Source organism: Podarcis pityusensis (genome assembly GCF_964106645.2).
Source record: "Podarcis pityusensis genome assembly, chromosome: Z".
In the NCBI taxonomy this organism is placed as follows: domain Eukaryota; kingdom Metazoa; phylum Chordata; class Lepidosauria; order Squamata; family Lacertidae; genus Podarcis; species Podarcis pityusensis.
Genome location: NC_138044.1, coordinates 31,552,206 through 31,571,510, shown reverse-complemented (window position 1 = coordinate 31,571,510; position 19,305 = coordinate 31,552,206). Strand labels below are relative to the sequence as shown.

The 19,305-nt window shown below is 42.8% G+C and overlaps 1 protein-coding gene across 4 annotated transcripts in view; it reads right to left on the bottom strand.

The window, feature by feature from the left end:
• LOC308468857 (uncharacterized protein) overlaps positions 1–19,305 on the bottom strand; it is a 144,885-nt gene that overhangs the window by 116,027 nt on the left and 9,553 nt on the right. The window contains exon 1 of one of the 4 annotated variants that reach the window (XR_013981893.1): positions 2,342–2,507. The exons of the other annotated variants lie outside the window; for them this stretch is intronic. The gene's annotated coding sequence lies outside the window, so the exon portion shown is untranslated. Of the gene's footprint in view, positions 1–2,341; positions 2,508–19,305 lie in introns of those variants that run through there. 4 annotated transcript variants of the gene reach the window in all.

Genomic DNA, 19,305 nt, shown 5'->3' with positions numbered 1-19,305 from the left:
AGACCCCATAAGCACAGCAACCTCCTTAATCAGAGAACTCAACACATTTGCAGTGGTGTTGGGCCTACAGGTAAATTTTGCATAGTCGGAAGCTATGTGCTTCCCACACACAGAAAGACCTCGCTAACGTCACCAAGATAAAACTTTGCCACACCAAGTTCAGATACAATAGGGTACAAAGAACCTGAAACCTCAATAAAGTATGCCTCCACAACTACAACCCCTTGTTGGCAGCAAATTAACAAAGACCTAAACAGATGGAACAACATCAACTTCACTCTCTCAGACAAAATAGGTAAAGGTAAAGGGACCACTGACCATTAGGTCCAGTCGTGACCGACTCTGGGGTTGCGGTGCTCATCTCACTTTACTGGCCGAGGGAGCCAGCGTACGGCTTCCAGGTCATGTGGCCAGCATGACTAAGCCGCTTCTGGCGAACCAGAACAGCACACGGAAACGCCGTTTACCTTCCCGCCAGAGTGGTACCTATTTATCTACTTGCACTTTGATGTGCTTTCAAACTGCTAGGTTGGCAGGAGCAGGGACCGAGGAACGGGAGCTCACCCCGTCGCGGGGATTCAAAACGCCGACCTTCCGATCGGCAAGTCATAGGCTCTGTGGTTTAACCCACAGCGCCACCCGCGTCCCCTCAAACAAAATAACCATGATCAAAATGATCACCCTCCCAAAACTAGCCTGCCTATTCCAAACAAAAAAACAAGAATAAGCCCAAGATACCTGCACCTCCCCTCCACAGAGGGACGATGGGGAATCCCCAACATACATTGCCAGCCAAGTATGCTACATAATCCCATATATACTAGAAGATGAAACAAAACAGTGGGTACACCTGGAGAGAGACACAATTGAAAATACCTGCACCACAGCATACCCAATTCCAAACAAACTAAGGAAAATTCCCACAATACTTAACAGCTACACACAGACCATGCTTAAAGCATGGAAAGCAGAAATAGGCAAACTGTCCCCAACCCCATCCCCACTAATTCCCCTGCCACACCACCCATTATTCCATCACACAGCACAAAACCTCCAGATAAAAACCTGGCAAACCAAAGGCTTATATCCCCAACCAACCTCTATAAAAATGGCAAACCCTTGCCAACACAAGAAATACAAGACAAACTAGAAGACACCCACATGCCCTGGTTAACACACCACCATTTACATGCCCTCTTAAACAATCCAGTAGTAAAATCAGCAGCAACTAGGCCCCTGACAACCTTCAAAAACCACCCCCAAAAACCTCCTGTGAGATTAAACCCCCTCAGTGGACCAGAACATGGTCTAAACCCTGCTTTAAATCCATATCAAAGAAAAGGAAAGCACTCACTCTGAAACTCACCTACAGGTAGTACCTAACACCAAGGAAATTAGCGCTAATAAGCCCAGGTAATTCACCAAAATGCTGGAGAGGGTGCACCTCCCCAGGCACATACCTCCACATGTGGTGGGAATGCCCCCAAATCCAACTCTTCTGTACAAAATCCATATGATAAATATGTAAAATAACAAAGCAAATATTAGAAATCACCCCAGAACTGGCCCTACTAAATATCTTCCAAGACAACAATGCCCACTCAAATCACAAAGAACTCATAACCCACCTATTCTCAGCAGCCAGAAACATCATAACCTGGTGAGACCTGTCAGGAATAAGTATGGAACAATGGTACCAAATAGTATGGGAAACCGCCTTATTAAAAAAATTAACCAATAAACTGAAACTGACACAGGGACAAATAGAAGAAGACGCCTTCACCCCGGTATGGCTCCCCTTTATTACATACACAGCCCAACAAGACAATGACAAAAATCCACCAAAAGAATACAAATCAATATGGCTAACCTGATCCAAAACACCCACCCACCCCATTAAAACAAAGACCACCACAGCCAACCACAAATGAATAACCACACCCTAGGCCAACCCCAACCTCTCTCACCACCAAAGGAAGACAAGCGAACAGCAAAGAACCTGCACAAGCAACGCTGACACAAACCCCCACATATATTAAGTAAAATAGAAACATCCCCACCCGACCCCACACCCACTCATCTTTCCTCTCCTCCACCTCTTTCCCCCTATTCTTCCTAATGTCTCAACAAATGGGGGGGAAAGTGTGTTACGTGGGGGGGGGGAATACGAGACCCAGACACTGCACATACCTTTGTAAATCATGACAATCTTTACTAAAAATACATTTTTTTAAAAAATATGAAACTGACCTGTAGAAAATGTAACTTGAAAAAAGAAACATTGCACATACTTTTGTAAACCAAGAAATCTTTAATAAAAAAGACATTAAAAAATATTTACAGTTTCACCACATTTCAGAAACTCAGGAAGAAGGATGGGCGTGTGTGTACTTCCTGACCCTCTGAAGATACCCAGCCTCATGTGCCTAACCCCAGCTGGAAGGCCGGCCTGCCTTAGGACTTCTAAGCAGAAGCTCCACCTGCCTGGAAGAAGACCCACAATGCCACAATGCCACCTACCTGGGAGGGCCACTGCATTCGGGGTGGCCAGGAGTGTCAACTCTATACCAGCCGATGGGAAGAGCAGCTTCATGATGGAACAGGCCATGGCTTGGGAGTTCCCCTCCATCTTCCAGAAGGACCGCATCCAGAAGCACTGCGTCTTGGGATACATCCCTGCAAATACAGTTCTGTGAGAAGAACGCCAGGAAACGTTTTGCTAGCACAGAGCCTGTCCTCTAAACCGAAAGGCAGAACCTGAGGTGCTCAGAGGCTTTGGGCACTTTGGCAAAGTAAAAGAGGTATATTGGACAGCTCTAAGGTGGAATCTAGATACACATAAAAAACCCACTAGTAAAACACATATTTTAAAAATACCAGAGGCCTTTTTATTAGGCTTGGTAGGAGAAGAATTACCGAAGGATAAGAAAGTACTGTTTATGTATGCGATGACAACGGCAAGAATACTACTTGCCCAGGGATGGAAAGAAGAAAGAGCCCCATCGAAAGGAGAGTGGATAATGAAGATGATGGACTATGCGGCAAGGCGGACCGGGAAAATCAGGCACTAAGAGTTTAACAAATTTACTAAAGAATGACATACCTCTAAAGAATATAGTAAAGAACACTGTAAACATTTTAAAATGTTGGCAGGATTGACATAGCACTTGTAATTTAAAATAACAAAGGATAAAAATGAAGTACAATAATTTGGATAAATGCAATTAGATGCAGTTTAAAAAGGAAGATAAATTTTGGAAGCCAAGGGAGAGGTGGAAGGAAGTCCGGGGGTTCAGGGAACCCCATAAAGGTACTGATATTGATTGTGGTGTAATGTAAGCGCGTGTGTGTGTGTGTGTGTGTGTGTGTGTGTAAAAATGTGTTTTTTTCTTTTTGAAACTTTGAAAATAAAAAGTTAAAAAAGAAAATACTTTTTTAAAGTGTTTTGAAAAATATATTGAATTTGCCATGAGCTCACCCTCGCCATCTAGTGTCTAGCTGAAACCTGTGCCAAGGTGGGCAACCAAGATGATCAAGGGTCTAGAAACCAAGACTTATGAGGAACGGTTGAAGCAGCTGGGTGTGTCTAGCCTGGAAAAGAGGAGATTTAGAAAAGATATGATAGCCATCTTCAAATATCTGAGGGGCTGCCACATGGAAGATGGAGCAAGCTTGTTTTGTCCTGTTCTGCGGGGTAGGACTCAAACCAATGGCTTCAAGGTACATGAAAGGAGATTCAAACTAAACATCAGGAAGAATTTGCTGACAGTAAGACCTGTTTAGACAGTGGGACAGCCTGCTTTGGGAGGTATGTGGTCAGTAGAGGTGGCCTTGGTTGGAGGTTTGTCAGTAGAGGTAGGGTGGCCATCTGTCATGGCTGCTTTAGTTGGGATTCCTGCATTGCAGGAGATTGGACTAGATGTCCCTTCAGTTCCCTTCTAATTCTATGAAATCCCCATCCCCATCTGGTATTCAAAATCTGCTTATAACAGTCCTATTCTTAACAAAACGAATAACAGAAAGGGCTTATAGGAGAACCATGGTGAATATGGCACTCTTCATATGTTTTGAACAACTCCCAGCAGGTCCAGTCAACATGATGGGCCTTGTGGGAGTTGCAATCCGAAACATCTGGAGGACACAAACTTGGTGAAAGCTGCTGCACAGCGAGGCCTCTGCTCAAAAGAGCATCCCTTCTCTGTCAGAGCCAAGGTGTATCTAGTCCAGCACCCTGCTTCCATCAAGGACTAACCTGATCCCCCTGGATGTTCTTAAGTGGCTCCCCAGCAGTTGGTATTCAGAGGTAGACTGCTCCTTCAACAGGAAGTTTTATTTGGCTATTCAAACCACTGACCACTGATAGACTCAACCACACCCAGGTTCTAGAGAAGGCTTCACCAACCTGGTATAGCCCAAAACATCTCGGGGGGGGGCACTATGTTGGCAAAGGTCCAACACAGGGTGTATGTGAAAAATATGGCATTATTGCACTTTGAATGGAAAAAATATTGTTTTTTAAAAGGAAAGAAACTATCATAGAGCAGCAGCATAATCCGATACATTTTTACCAAGGAGTAAACTGCAGCGAGCGCAGCAGGCTTTGCTCCCAAATAAGAAGACATAGGATTCATCTAACATCCATCACAACCAACAATAACTGAAAAGAACCTCCATGGCTAGAGGAAGTCTACCCTACCCAAAAATCCAGGGATTATCCTGTGGAACTTCTGCCTGCACCTCACCTACCCCATAGAAGCTAAAGGCACCAAGGAGGAGGGGATGGGACGTGGGGAACTAGATGCATCTAGAGTTCTGTACTGATTGCGAGAAGCCCACCATAGTATCAGACAAGGGGACATTCCCAACCCTACCCAAAGAGGCCAAGGATTATCCTGTGGAACTTCTGCCTGCACCTCACCTTCCCCACAGAAGCTAAAGACACCAAGGAGGAGGGGATGGGACGTGGGGTACTCAAGCCAAAAAATGGGGGGTGGGGGGACCAAGATGCAGAGGCTTTGCGTCCTTTTTTTGCGTTGGAGTGCGCGCGGCTCGCCCGGGCCAACACAACCCACCGTGCCAGGTGCTGCCCTCGCCACCAACGTTGTCAGGCACACATGCCCAGGGCGCGAAGGGTTCCGCGCGTCAACTCAGCCTGGCTACCAGAGCCAAGCGGGGCGGGGCTGCGCTTCGCCCCTGCCTGCCCTTGCCTGGAGAAGCTTGGTCGGCCGGCAAATCCCGCTCCCCGATGCTGGGACGCCTGGGACACGCAGTGGCTAGTCCAAGCCGGGTCCTGGTGGCACTCAGGGCGGGGTTCCCTGCGTGGGGGCGCCTGGCTCCCGCCCCCTAAAAATCACGTGCTTCGGACTACCATCCCCCGGCCCAACCCCACACGCCACTGCCCATGTCCATACACACGTGCTCTCCACAGTTTCAGACCCGACTCTTTCCCTAGCCCTGCCTGGAAATACTGCGGGTAAAGTAACGCTGGCCTCACTCCCCCCACACACAGACGCACCGCAAAGCTCTACCTCCGTGCAGCAGCCCTTCCTCCTGAAACCAAGGACCCAAGGTCGAGGGCCAACCAGACGGTGCTCTCCTGCTCCTTGTCCATAAAACATACAATAATAATAAATTAAAATCAGGAACAACCTGTTGCCCATCTCAGGGCATCTAAAATCAGCTGCCTGAGGCAGCCATCCTATTCTGATGACCAGGAACCTGCAGGTAATACTCCTCGGCACCTCTATGCCAATAAAACGTTCCTCCCCTTCCAGTTCTGCTGCGCAGCTGTTTAAAGCACTACTTTCCCCTGAAAAGTAGCAGACTTGCTATTCCTTTTCCTGCAGCATCCCATGCTCCCATTTCTAGGAAGGCCACTTCAACTTCATCTAGTGCTTGGTCACTTTCTTCACTGTCTTCCCAGTGCTCCTGGGCAAGCTCTATGGGCTCGCTGACATCCCTGAGGTCCATACACTATGCTGCCAACCACAGGGCAGACTATTTCCGCAAACTGAACAAGGAGAGGGAATTCCACTACTCTGTCATCCGGTTCAAGCTGAATCACATGGTTTCCATGCTGCCTAGGAGGGGGAATGCGGCAGAAAACTACATAGGCTGCCGCCCAGTGAGGTGCAACTTAAAGCCTAGGCAGCGGATCAGCACAAGCCTCATAAACCTCAGAGACTTTGCACTGTATTCAACAAATGTCTGCTTCTCAGAAATGGGATTGTGAGAGCTGGCACACATAACTGCCATACAGGGGGTGCTGCTGGCTTGGTGGTGGTTGCTTTTTTAACTTGGCCATGCCATGGAGAAGAATGGTTTGGAATACCAACCAATATGCACATTATACCTTGCGGCACAAAGGTAGCCATCACATGGAAACACCTTCACGTTGCTCTTTGTGGCTTACATTTTGTGTGCGTCCCTTGTAAGTGCTCCAGCCTTCACACTTGGTCAATTCTCTACTGCCCTTACAAATGTTGCTTTCTAGTGCTTTTCTGGTCTAAGAAATCATGGGGTGACTTGGGTTTCATCAAGGGACTATAATATTAGATGTTTAGAAAGTGCAAAAAGAAAGTGTTTGCAACTGTGATTTTAGTATTCATCTTTTTAAAATATAAACATTGCAAGTTTTGGCACAGTTTCTGTAGGCACAGCAGCTATATGTAATAAATCATCATCATCATCATCTAAAAACATCCAGCATTAAAAATCTCCTGATACACGTCTCAGGAGATCGAGAGGGAGAAGGAAGAGAAGGCAGGAAGGGTAACCATGTCAGATCACTAACTCCTCGAAATACAATATCTTCCGGATACATTGCCCATAAACTCCACCCCTTGGTCCAACACCAAGGTTCAACACCTCTTCCAACACCTCTTCCATACTTAGCTAATCTGTTCCTCCTTCTCTCTCTCTGAATAATATAGTGGTACCTTGGGTAAATATAGTGGTACCTCCCCTTCATGGATCACTGCCTTGCCATGGCGAATGGGCTTCAATAACTCGGAGAAGCTATGAGCTATGCTGTGTAAGGCCACCCAAGATGGACAGATCATAGTGGAGAGTTTTGACCAAACGTGATCCACCTGGAGCAGAAACCGTCAAGCCACTCCAGTATCCCTGCCAAGAAAACTCTATGGACAAAGGCGACATGCATATAAAAGTTATGACGCTGGAAGATGAGCCCCCTCAGGTTGGAAGGCGTCCAACATGCTACTGAGGAAGAGCGGAGGACAAGTACAAGTAGATTCAGAGCTGATGAAGTGGCTGGGCCAAAGCCGAAAGGTCGCTCAGTTGTGGATATGCCTGGAAGCGAAAGGAAAGTCCAATGCTGTAAAGAAAAATATTGCATAGGAACCTGGAATGTAAGAACCATGAACCTGGGTAAGTTGGATGTGGTCAAAAATGAGATGGCAAGAATAAATATTGAGAAAGGAACCAGGCAAGGGTGCCCGCTTTCCCCTCTGCTATTTATTTCTGTTCTGGAAGTTTTGCTAAACATGTTGAGGAAAGAGGAGGAGGTTAAAGGTATTGTAGTAGGATCCAAGCAATATAAATTAAAAGCCTTTGCTGGTGACTTGGTTTTAACTTTACAAGACCCAGAAACCAGTGCAGTAAAAGCACTGGAGCTGATTCAAGAGTTTGGGCAGGTAGCAGGATTTAAATTAAACAAGAGCAAAACCAAAGTTTTAGAAAAAAACTTAGATAATGAGGGGGGAAAAATATTTTTGAAAGGACAGGCCTTGTTTCTGTGAAAAAAGTTAAATATTTGGGTGTGAACTTATCAGTAAAGAATTTGAATCTTTATAAAGCTAACTATGAAAAATTATGGAATGAAATCAAGAGAGATCTTGAGATGTGGTCAAACCTAAAACTTTCATTGACGGGCCGAATATCGGTGGTTAAGATGAATGTATTGCCGAAGATGTTGTTTTTATTTCAAGTTTTACCAATCACTGATAATGTCAAATGTTTTAAAGAATGGCAGAAGGCATTGTCTAAATTTATCTGGCAGGGGGGGAAACCTAGAATTAAATATAAATTACTTACAGATATAAAAGAAAGAGAGGGCTTTTCCCTACCAGATTTGAAGATATACTTTGAAGCTGCCGCATTCTGCTGGATCAAGGATTGGATTCAATTAGAGAATGATGATGTGTTAGACTTGGAGGGATTGGATAATAGATTTGGATGGCATGCATATCTATGGTATGACAAGATAAAGGCCCACAGTGGTTTTAAGAATCATGTAATTAGAAAGGCGTTATACAATGTATGGACTAGATACAAAGATCTCTTAGTAAGAAAAACACCAAAATGGATTTCACCAATGGAAGCACAGGCCCCAAAAAAGTTAAATATGGAAAATAAATGGCTGAGGTATTCAGATTTGTTGTTAGAGGATCAGGAAGGTTTTAAATTAAAACCATTTGAACAAATTAAAGATAAAGTGAATTGGTTGCAATATTATCAAATTAACGAATTATATAAGATGGATAAGAGAAATGGTTTTGCTACAGAAAAAACCAAATTGGAAACGGAGCTGTTAGATACTAATGATAAGAATATGTCTAAAATGTACAGTTTGTTGTTGGAGTGGCATACAAAGGATGAACAAGTTAAATCGGTTATGATTGACTGGGCAAGGGATGTGGGACATAATATAATGATGGAGGACTGGGAGATGCTATGGAGGAAAGGAGTTAAGTTTACTGCATGTACAATGTTAAAGGAAAATATTATGAAGATGATGTATAGATGGTACTTGACCCCTGTAAAACTAGCAAAGATTTATCACAATAGTGATAACCTTTGTTGGAAATGTAAAGAAAAAGAAGGTACTTTTTTCCATATGTGGTGTCCCAAGGTGAAAGACTTCTGGGAGAAGATTTATAACGAACGGAAAAAAATGTTGAAATATACATTTATTAAGAAACCAGAGGCCTTTCTTCTTGTAATAACTGGTTTAGAATTGCCCAAGAAAGATGTTAAATTATTTTTGTATGCCACAACGGCTGCTCAAACATTACTTGCTAAAAATTGGAAAACACAAGAACTACCAACAGTGGAAGATTGGCAGATGAAGATGATGGACTTTTCGGAGCTAGCTGACCTGACTGGAAGAATCCGCGACCAGAAAGAAGAGGAGTTTCAAGAGGACTGGAGGAAATTCAAGGACTATGTGAACAAATATTGTAATATAAAAAATTAGAAATTACTTGAAATAGGCCTAGGATAAATTAAGTTATAATTAAATAAATGGGATTTAGAATGTTAAGAAAAGTGAGTAAGATGACTATAATTGGAAATTGTTTTAGTTTCATAATGATATTGGAAAGCTGTTACTATTAAATTACAAGGAAACTCAGAAGGGAGGGATTTGAGGAAGTCAACCAAGATGTTTAAAAGGTTGGATTTGTGAAGAATAAAGTTTGTTATTATTGTCTATTTGTTTATTGTTCCCCCCTTTTTTTCCTTTCTTTTTTCTTTTTCTTTTTCTGTTTTGGTGTATCATTTTGCTTTGTGGTTTGTGCTATTATGGGGGGGGCCACTAGGTGGCGGGGGGCCACTAGGGGTCGCATTGGAAGATGGCCAACAATACCATCTCTCCGACCCACACGGGGTAATTAAGAGGCTGTTATGGGAGTAGGCAGCCTCCCTTGTTGCCCCAAGGGAATGGGGAACACTGCCCTTGCCTGCTGTGCCCATAAATCACCCCCTAATTCGAAAGAAGGGGGTGAGGGCCCGAAGCAGAATGCCCCCGTGTGGACCTCGGCTTTCCTGGACGCTGTCTCTGATCGCGCACTAGCTGCAGCAATTTGGAATAATTAATTACAAAAGAAGCAAATGCACATATTTCAAGTGAAGAAGGGGAGTGAAGTCTGCTAATTTAAGTGACTTCTGCGAAAGAAGACGACGGGTTGGAGAAACAGGAATATTTTACGATGAAGATACACCAAAGGCTGGGTATGTTAACAACGGGACTGAATGGGGGGGGGCCTTTTTTACTTTCCTTCTATGTGATTTACAAGAACCTTTCCTCATTAGAATCATCGGTTGAACTGACCCAAGCAGGATGATTAAGGTCTGTGTGGAGATAAACTTTAACCAAAAGTATGCTTTATGGAGATCGAGAAGCAATAAGAGCTTTTGGAATGGCGCAGCAATTAATTTGGAGTCGCCATCTTGCCAAAGGATTTATAGCCAGGAGGAGGAACGGACCTGTTTTCAGACTGCATTCCTGGTGAATCTCCTCAGAGGTTTTGAGAAAGGAGGCAGATTGGTGAAGATTAATGACGCTAAGACTGTTTTGATGTATGGAAGTGATGTTATATGGAAAACGTCTGGATATGGCTACTGGATAAAAAAAATAATATCCACGCAGGATTACAAACTGTTCTAACCAGCTTGTGGAGACTATCAGAGGTCACAAAGAGAAAGGAAAAATATATGAAAATAACAACAAGAGATGTGGAAAAACAATAAGAAAGGGCTGGATAGTACTGTGAACATCATAAGGTTAGATTTGTGGACATTAAAACAGCAGTAAGAAGCAAGAAGTTGATTGGATCCCCTTCGGAACTTGAAATATGGGTACCCCGAACAAAAATTTAAAATTCGGCTGTGTAATTTGGAATTTATGTAATTTGGTTTGATTTGATGTGATTGGTCGGTTAATAAAAAATTATTCTTAAAAAAAAAGAAAATAATAAAAAAATTATTTTTTAAAAAAAAGAATAAATATTGACATCACGGGCATCAGTGAACTAAAATGGACGGGAATGGGCGAATTCAGTTCGGATGACCATCACATCTACTACTGTGGGCAAGAATCCCGTAAAAGAAATGGAGTGGCCCTCATAGTCAACAAAAGAGTGGCGAAAGCTGTACTGGGATGCAATCTCAAAAATGATAGAATGATCTCAATACGAATCCAAGGCAGACCTTTTAACATCACAGTAATCCAAGTTTATGTACCAACCACTGGTGCTGAAGAAACTGAAACTGACCAATTCTATGAAGACTTACAACACCTACTAGAAATGACACCAAAGAAGGATGTTCCTCTCATTATAGGGGATTGGAATGCTAAAGTAGGGAATCAAGAGATAAAAGGAACAACTTGCAAGTTTGGCCTTGGAGTTCAAAACGAAGCAGGGCAAAGGCTAATAGAGTTCTGCCAAGAGAACAAGCTGATCATCACAAACACTCTTTTCCAACAACACAAGAGACGACTCTACACATGGACATCACAAGATGGGCAGCATCAAAATCAGATTGATTATATTCTCTGCAGTCAAAGATGGAGAAGCTCTATACAGTCAGCAAAAACAGGACCTGGAGCTGACTGTGGCTCAGATCATCAGCTTCTTAAAGCAAAATTCAAGCTTAAACTGAAGAAAGTAGGAAAAACCACTGGGCCGGTGAGATACAATCTAAATCAAATCCCTTATGAATACACAGTGGAAGTGAGGAACAGGTTTCAGGATCTAGATTTGGTGGACAGAGTGCCTGAAGAACTATGGATAGAGGCTCATAACATTATACAGGAGGCAGCAACAAAATCATCCCAATGAAAAGAAAATGCAAGAAAGCAAAGTGCCTGACCAACGAGGCCTTACAAATAGCGGAGGAGAGAAGGCAAGCAAAATGCGAGAGAGATAGTGAAAGATACAGGAAATTGGATGAAGATTTCAAAAAAATAGCAAGGAGAGACAAGAAGGCCTTCTTAAACGAGCAATGCAAAGAAATAGAGGAAAACAACAGAATGGGAAGAACCAGAGATCTGTTTAAGAAAATTGGAGATATGAAAGGAACATTTCGTACAAAGATTACCGTAATAAAGGACAAAAGTGGTAAGGACCTAACAGAAGCAGAAGACATCAAGAAGAGGTGGCAAGAATACACAGAGGAATTATACCAGAAAGATACTGATGTCTCGTACACCACAGGTAGTGTGGTTGCTGGCCTTGAGCCAGACATCCTGGAGAGTGAAGTCAAATGGGCCTTAGAAATAACAAGGCCACTGAAAGTGATGATATTCCAGCTGAACTATTTAAAATTTTAAAAGATGATGCTGTTAAGGTGCTACACTCAATATGCTATTAAATTTGGAAAACTCAGCAGTGGCCAGAGGATTGGAGAAGATCAGTCTACATCCCAATCCCAAAGAAGGGCAGTGCCAAGGAATGCTCCAACTACTGCACAATTTCATTCATTTCACAAGCTAGCAAGGTTATGTTTAAAATTCTACAAGGCAGACTTAAGCAGTATGTGCACCGAGAACTCCCAGAAGTACAAGCTGGATTTCGAAACAGCAGAGGAAGCAGAGACCAAATTGCAAACATGCGCTGGATTATGGAGAAAGCTAGAGAGTTCCAGAAAGACACCTACTTCTGCTTCATTGACTATGCAAAAGCCTTTGACTGTGTCGACCACAGCAAACTATGGCAAGTTCTTAAAGAAATGGGAGTGCCTGATCACCTCATCCATCTCCTGAGAAATCTCTGTGTGGGACAAGAAGCAACAGTTAGAACTGGATATGGAACAACTGATTGGTTCAAAATTGGGAAAGGAGTACGACAAGGCTGTATATTGTCTCCCTGCTTATTTAACTTATATGCAGAATTCATCATGTGAAACGCTGGGCTGGATGAATCCCAAGCCGGAATTAAGATTGCCGGAAGAAATATCAACAACCTCAGATATGCAGATGACACAACCATGATGGCAGAAAGTGAGGAGGAATTAAAGAACCTTTTAATGAGGGTGAAAGAGGAGAGTGCAAAATATGGTCTGAAGCTCAACATCAAAAAAAAATGAAGATCATGGCCACTGGTCCCATCACGTCCTGGCAAATAGAAGGGGAAGAAATGGAGGCAGTGAGAAATTTTACTTTCTTGGGCTCCGTGATCACTGCAGATGGTGACAGCAGTCACGAATCAAAAGACGCCTACTTCTTGGGAGAAAAGCGATGACAAACCTAGACAGCATCTTAAAAAGCAGAGACATCACCTTGCCAACAAAGGTCCGCATACTTAAAGCCATGGTTTTCCCAGTAGTGATGTATGGAAGTGAGAGCTGAACCATCAAGAAAGCTGATCGCCGAATAATTGATGCTTTTGAATTATGGTGCTGGAGGAGACTCTTGAGAGTCCCTTAGACAGCAAGAAGATCAAACCTCTCCATTCTGAAGGAAATCAGCCCTGAATGCTCACTGGAAGGACAGATCGTGAAGCTGAGACTCCAGTACTTTGGCCACCTCATAAGAAGAGAAGACTCCCTGGAAAAGACCCTGATGCTGGGAAAGATGGAGGGCACAAGGCGAAGGGGACGACAGAGGACGAGATGGTTGGACAGTGTTTTTGAAGCTACTAACATGAGTTTGACCAAACTGCAGGAGACAGTGGAAGACAGGAGTGCCTGGTCCATGGACATGGTAAGAGTTGGACATGACTAAACGACTAAACAACAACAACCTCAGGTTAAGAACTTAATTCGTTCTGGAGGTCCGTTCTTAACCTGAAACTGTTCTTAACCTGAGGTACCACTTTAGCTAATGGGACCTCCTGCTGCCGCTGCGCCGCCACCACGCAATTTCTGTTCTCATCCTGAAGCAAAGTTCTTAACCCGAGGAGCTTTTTCTGGGTTAGCGGAGTCTGTAACCTGAGGTACTACTGTACTATATGATTTCCATTCAAATGTTTAACTTTAACATATAAAATACACACTAATATAAGCATCATCAAAATACCAAATAGAAGTAAAATCACAGGGTGCCAAGCCAATTTTAAATGTTGGTCATGGTAGGGCTCCATCCTGAAAATATGTCCCACCAATGGTACTATAAAAGAGAGTTACTCCAGAGCTGGAAAAAAAGTCTCCTGAGGGTACTGGGATACTGGAGCAGGACCTAGCCCCCTGTCACACATTGAAAGTGGTGAAGAAATTCATGACAGAGCAGCAAACAGAGGTACTTGATTGGGCAGGGAATTCCCCGGATGTAAATCCTACTGAGAATTTGTGTGCTATATGGAAAAATCGCCTCTGTGCTGTAGATTGTACGATTATGGAGAAACTAATTCAGGCACTGATTCAAGTGTGGTACAGGGATCCGAAAATCAACAGTAACTGTTCGAAATGAGTAGACTCCATGCCAAACCGTATTCAAATGCTGCTTAAAAATAGCGGAGGTTATATCCGTTACTAATGTACATGTCTGTGAGTTTTGTACAATAAACTACTGTACTAAAGTCATTGTTTCAATTAATTTGTACAGCACATTGTTATGTGTTTAGTAAGAGATGGACACACACTAGAACTGTTCACATTATTGAACCTGAAACCGCCCTTAATTCAGTGAGTTCCTGCACTAAAACAGCAGTTTTTGCTGTGATAACCAGATAAATAAATCAAGTTGACTTTTAGGTAATACTGTCTAGAAGGGCCCCTGGGGCACTATTTCTACCTTTATGATATTCTACCGATTTTGACCTAGAGTATTATTGTTTCAAATCAGTATATATTAAATGTTTGGGGGGAATTAAAAGGAAACCCACATCCCATCAAAACACATCACTTCATATATAAACACCAAGACTGAACATGCCTAACTTAACGGATAAGGGACAGGAATTCATGGACAGTCCTATCACCCCAGAGGAAATAGATATGGTCCTCAAAAACCTGAAGTTTCCCTCTGCCTCCTTAATTATTGGTGGGGATTTTAATGCAAGGCTAGGCCACTCAGACGAACAGTTAATCAAGGAAAGTGGAATGGGTCCCCTAAATGCTAATGATGAACATTGGCCCCTATTCAGGCGTCACTCACTTGACCCAGTTACCAATTTTGCTGGTACATGTCTTTTTTTAATGGCACTTAGATTAAACCTTGTTATTTTAAACGGCCTCTCCTCGGGGGACTACCCTGGCCAATTTACTTACTGGTCAGGCTTAAGGCATTCTGTTATTGACTACATCCTTGTCTCCCAAGAACTCTTCGATGAATATATTGAATTTACTGTAGATATAAGAACCGAAAGTGACCATTTACCCCTAAATCTTAAAAGGACTGAATTTTGGGAACCCTCTAGATGTGGGCTTGCCCCGCAGACTCCTGATCCTAGCGCTTTACAACAAATAGGCAGATCCAGAATTAAATGGTCCCCTTATGTTAATAACAATTTTGGTATTTGGACACAATCAATGGAAGGTCAACTCCTCTGGGCTGATCTGACTTCCAACGACACTGAAGAGACCTCCCCAACTGACCATTATAACACATTAATCCGAAAACTCCAACCGTTATTGTCAAGACCCAGAAGATCTAACCAAAATGACTCCCCTACCAACAAAAAATGGTTTGACCACGAATGCACTCAGGCAAAACTTATACTCAGGGAATGCTTTAAGGTCTTCCAGCAAAATCCTAACCCTATCACTAAATTGGAGTTACAACTTAAAAAAAAGAACTACAAAGAGTTATTAAAAACCAAAAAAAGAACCGCAGACTCTCTCATCTGGCAGGCCCTCATAAAAGCGTCAATAGAAAAAGACAATTCCAACTTCTGGAAAATTATCTCCAGTCAAACCAAAGCTCCTAATGAGGGCACAATAATCCCTGCAAATTCATGGGAAGAGCACTATAAAGTGCTGTTTAGGGAACATCGTCCTTCTGCGCCGCTTAACATCCCCTTAGATAATGATACACCATGGCCCCCAACATCTGAAACTGAAATCACTTCGCTAATTCTACAAATGAAATCTGGCAAAGCCCCAGGAAGTGATTTCATTGTCGCTGAACTTCTGAAAGCGCAAATAAACTGGTGGGCCCCGGTCCTTGCAAATCTATTTTCATGTATAGATAAGACAACTGAAATCCCTAAAGATTGGGGACTAGCTATAATTGTTCCCATATTTAAAAAGGGCAACCCCTCTGATCCATCTAATTATAGACCAATTAGTCTCCTGAATGTGATCTGTAAACTTTATACAAAACATCTATGCCTAAAATTATGGGAATGGTTAGATCATAATAACTTGCTAGAAACTGAACAAGCAGGGTTTACATCCGGACGTTCCACCATTGATCACTGCTTAGTGTTAGATTACTTTGTCTATAAGTATGCGAAATATTGGAAAAAGTCATTATATGCGGCCTTTGTGGACCTAAAGGCAGCATTTGATTCTGTATCCAGGAGCAGGCTCTGGGCCAAATTGGCCAATATGGGTATTAACAGAAGGTTATTACTTCTGATGATTAAGCTTCATGAGAACAATACCCTCCAGATAAGACTTGCACAGGACGGCAGACTCTCTAGAGAAATCCCAGTCCAAAGAGGAGTTAGACAAGGATGCCTATTAGCCCCATTCCTATTTAACATCTATGTTAACTCCCTGGTCACATGCTGCCGTGAAATTGAAACCCACCCCCCTGTGTTCTCTAATGGCAGAAAAGTACCAATTTTAATGTATGCGGATGACGCTGTTCTTCTCTCTCAAACCAAAGTGGGTCTGAAACGTGCCTTAGGAAAGTTTAGTGACCAATGTAACACTGAACTGTTAACAATTAACTTTGCCAAAACCAAAATTGTACATTTTAACCGCTCCTTCAGGAAGGATAATTGGAGCGTAAAGGGAAACGCCATTGAACAGACTAAGACCTTCCAATACTTAGGCATTACTTTCTCTTATAATGCCAAATTCTCAACACACTTGACCACATCAGCTATATCAGCAGAAAGAAGTGCAAATGCTATCCTTAGATTATTCAGAAGGAAAGGAGCTGGCTTCCTCCCGATGGCCCTAACAGTCTTTCAGGCAAAATCTTTAGCCCAACTTCTATATGGCTCTCAAATTAGCCCCTCTGCCAACCTTAAGACCCTTGAAACAGTACAATCTAAATTCTTAAGATCATTATTTGCTACCCCTAAGTGTACACCTAATGCAGTCTTAAGGCAAGAGGCAGGACTGCCCAGAGTGGAATTAAAAGTCTGGGAACAAGCAATATCCCTCTGGCTGAAAATCCATTACAATCCTAAGGGTCTATTACCTTGCTTCCTGGCCGCAGTTCCCTATCCTCCTTGGCTTATGCAAATAACTAACAAGATCAAACAAATTGGCCTAAACCCTGAAAATCTTTTTATTGGAACTCTGAACAAGGCAAAAGCTACTATCACTCGGAGACTTTATGATATCGAATTACAACAAGAAGGCGCCCTACTCCCAGAGACGTATAGATGTTTAAAAGCTTGGCCTAATTTTGCAGCTGCCCCTTACTTAACTAACATCACTAACGAAGCCTATAGATGGGCTTGCTCTAGAGCCCGCTTTGAGACAATGCCCTCAGCAGTGCTGTACGGCAAATTCACGCGGGTTCCAATGCATGCGCGTCTCTGCCCTTGTATGTCTAATAAGGTAGAATCTGTCACACACATTCTTCTATCTTGCGAATTCTATAGTGAAGAACGAGTTCAACTTATTTTACCGCTTCTATCAAAATTTATACCCCTTCAATATTATTTGGAATCCTCCCCTGAAATTCTTCGAAAATACCTCCTGGAAGATTCCTCAAGCTCAATATCATATGAGGTGGCTAAATTTTGCACTTTAGTAATTAAGAAGCGTAAATCTCTTCTGTTGAATGGCACATTGCGAAGTTCCCTTGTGTAACCTTTTTTCTTTTCTGAAGTTGTTGCTGATTTCTTGTTGTCTAATCTTGTGGTGTTTAGTGTCACTGGCTTTGGCCGCAATAAACTTGAAACTTGAAAACCTGAAGCCACACAAAGCTCCAGGCCCAGATGGCTTTACAGATGGCTTGCGGAGAGGTCTGCGAAGCCTGGACGCGCTGAGCTCAGCGCGCGCAGGCTTCAGCGTGCAGGCAAGTCTCCGCAAGCAGCGGAAGCGCTCCCGCTGCTTGCGGAGAGGTGCGCAAAGCCTGGAGAGCGAGAGGGGTTGGTGCACACCGACCCCTCTCGCTCTCCAGGCTTCAGCGAAAGCCTGCATTCACCCCATAGGATGCACATACATTTCCACTTCATTTTTGAAGGGGGAAAAGTGCATCCTATAGGGCGAAAAATACAATATGTCCCTAAATATCCTCAGTACTTTGGATTGCTTAGAGTGGAAATACCTATTAGCAGTACTAACATGAAATTTGGCCCCAATTTCCAACTGTGTTTATACTCACACACAAACACCCCACTGGAATGAGAGGGGGGTTGGAGGAAGTGTCTGTGCAGGGCCAGTGTGAAGACCCAGTGCAAGGCTTCAAGGCTTCAAGGCCAAAGTCTAAAAGAAAACCTAGGCAGAAATAGTAACTTTGAGGGGGAAATATCTCTCAACTGACTCTGTTTCGCTGTCAGACCAGAAGTGCCCAATATGCCACCCAAAAAGTCAAGAAACCCTGTGAGGGAACCAACCTATGAAAGCTCCAAGGGAGAGGAAAATGGGAATCCTCAGGGAGAAGGGCAGAGTTTAGAGGAGATATCAGAAATTCCCTGAGGCAGTAGAGCCTAGACTGTCTTTAGAATTTGAAAAATGGAAGTTGGAACTGGAATACAAATGTTTGGGGGGAATTAAATTAAATTAGAGAGAAAAAAAATTAAGGCTGAACAAGAAAAAGAAAGAGAAAGGGAGCAGTACCGTCTGAGGGAAAAAGAGATGCAATTTCAGTTAGAAATGCAGAAAATGGAATTGGCATCTGTGGAAAACCAAAATAATAATAATAGCAGCACAAATAGTCAAAGTCAGGTTAAGATAGACCTCAAGCTTTTTCCTGAGTTCAAAGAGAAGGATAATCCGGAGGCTTTTATCGTCTCATTTGAAAGAGCATGCAAAGATTTCCAAATAAAAGATGAGGAAAAAATTATAATATTAAGGGCTAGAATTAGTGGAACCTTCGCCAAAATATATCCACAAATGCCAAAATACCAATCTAGAAATTTTGACATGTTTAAACAATTAATTTACACCCAATTTGGAAGCACCTCAGAACAGTTAAGAAAGAACTTTGTTCAGGAGTCTGACAAAAGTGAGGGAAGAAACGTTTGCTCAACTTGGAGCTAAAATTTCAAATTACCTCACAAAGTGGCTACAGCAGGAGGGTGCAGATTCAGTTCAGAAGATCAGGGAGATTATAGTGCTCAAACAATTTTATACAACCATCAATGAGAAATTGAAATATCTGGTAAAAGAACGACATCCCAAAACTATACAGGAGGCAGCCACAATAGCTGACCAAATTAATGAAATTAGAGACCATGGATTTGATGGTCCGAACTTTGGTGGAAAAGTGTGGGA